The sequence below is a fragment of the Suncus etruscus genome, chromosome 1 (assembly GCF_024139225.1).
Source record: "Suncus etruscus isolate mSunEtr1 chromosome 1, mSunEtr1.pri.cur, whole genome shotgun sequence".
In the NCBI taxonomy this organism is placed as follows: domain Eukaryota; kingdom Metazoa; phylum Chordata; class Mammalia; order Eulipotyphla; family Soricidae; genus Suncus; species Suncus etruscus.
Genome location: NC_064848.1, coordinates 17,601,150 through 17,603,279, shown reverse-complemented (window position 1 = coordinate 17,603,279; position 2,130 = coordinate 17,601,150).

Genomic DNA, 2,130 nt, shown 5'->3' with positions numbered 1-2,130 from the left:
ATCACTGGAGTGATCCCTGAGTGCAGAGGCAAAAGTAAGCCTGGAGCATTGCTGGATGTGTCCTCTAAGAAAAGAGAAAACAAAACAATGTGTAAAATAAATTATGTGGATAAGGGAGGTTATTATGCATGAATTATAGAGAAAAGCAGAGAGCTCATATAAGATATTTGAATGTGATCTGGGAGATTTGTTGAAAACTTCATTATATTAATCTTGAAATAATTGTTTTGTATTTTCTTTATTCAAATATGAAAATCTAGCAAAGGAAATTTCTATAAACATTATTTACTAAATATTTAAAATAGGTTTCTTCTAGTTTGAGACAAGAGATAATATGAATAGTGAAGATATAAAACAATTTTTAAATAAAGTCAGTAGATATAGTGCTATAATTATTTACTATAAAAATAACCTGAACTTATTTTTTATTTAGACATATATGAAAATCATTTCATTTTAAATATCTTATTTTTCATTCTCATACATTGCCATATACATTGTGTGTATATATATATATATATATATATATATATATATATATATATATATATATATATATATATATATATACACACAATTTGTGTATCCAATTTTTGTTGTTGTTGTTTTTGGGCCACACCCAGTGTCACTCAGGGGTTACTCCTGGCTATGTGTTCAGAAATTGCTCCTGGCTTGGGACCATATGGGACACCAGAGATCAAACCGAAGTTCATCCTAGGTCAGACAAGCAAGGCAAATGCCCTATCATTTGTGCTATTGCTCCACTTTGCATGTAGTTTTATATACATTCTTTGTGTTTAATTTTGAAATTATTATGTATTTAATAGCAGAGTTTGTTTGGGGAGAAATTTGGACCACATTCAGTTATGTTCAAGGTTTACTCCTAGCTCTGTGCCCAGAGATCACTCTTAGTGGTCCTCGGGGGACCATAAACAGAACTGATGGTGGAAAAGGAGTCAGCTAAAAACAGGGAAAGCATCTTAACTCCTGTTTTATATCTGTGATCTAGAGCAGAGATTGTCAATGCATTAATAATTTTTGCCGAATTTCTTTTTATGGCAAAATTTCTGCACACAAAAACAATGAGCATTTAATAAGGAGTTCCTGTGGCATATGACATGGTGATAATATTTGAAACCTCAATTATTTTATTACTAAACAATAGAATATAGTTTATAGTTACAGTTTATAGTTTTTAGTTACAATGAGAACATTTCTATTTTGAAAATGTGTGTGTTATCCCTTTTTTCATAAGTGAAGGAAACAATGATAAAAAACAAATTGTTTATTCAAACTTCTTACTTATTCTATATTGTTCAAGTTCCATCATTAATTAATTTCAGTAGACATATATTTCCTCACTTTTTCCAATGCATAGAGGCTAGATTTATTATATGAAAAGTATTGCTCTGTGCTCTAAAATCTCTTTAAGCTTACATCCTTCCCTCTATCCTTCCCTCTTGCAACAAAAGACACTTGGTGAGCTTTGTGAAGAAGGTTTGGAACATTTTTATATCCAGAAGAGTTAAATTTCCAGGTCAATAACAGTGAATGTGCACTTAGAATATTTTGGAAACAACTTCTAATTAACTATGTCAGTACCAAAAAGCCAAAAAAATTTTATAAGAGTGCACAGTAGAGAAGAAAAATATAAATTAAAACAGGCTAGCTTAAAATTATTTTCTTTACCATATTTCTATATAATTTTAGTTTCTAAAACTCCTGCAATACTGCTTGTTCAAAATAAATAAATTCTTGGACAGTACTTAAATTTAGTAATGATCTTGATAACACTTAGTGCTTCATCTTTTCTTAGATAGTATTTCTCCTCCAGTTTACTAGGAAGTAGTACAAAAAGAATTAAAACCCTAAGGAGCTTTTTTGGTTGGATATATATTTATCCTTGTAATATTTAATTTTTTAAATGTGTATCCTCCAAGTAAATGAATTGTATCCTCAAGTATAAAAAATTGATCTGTAGGGGGCCTTGTTTACTTCTTGGCATCCTATATGGTCTCCTTATCCTTCCAAAAATGATCCCTGAGTGCCACTTAATATGGCACAGAAAAGCAAAAATATATATCTGTAAAAATTTGAAAAAAAATATTAAAATAAAATAAAGTAAATAAA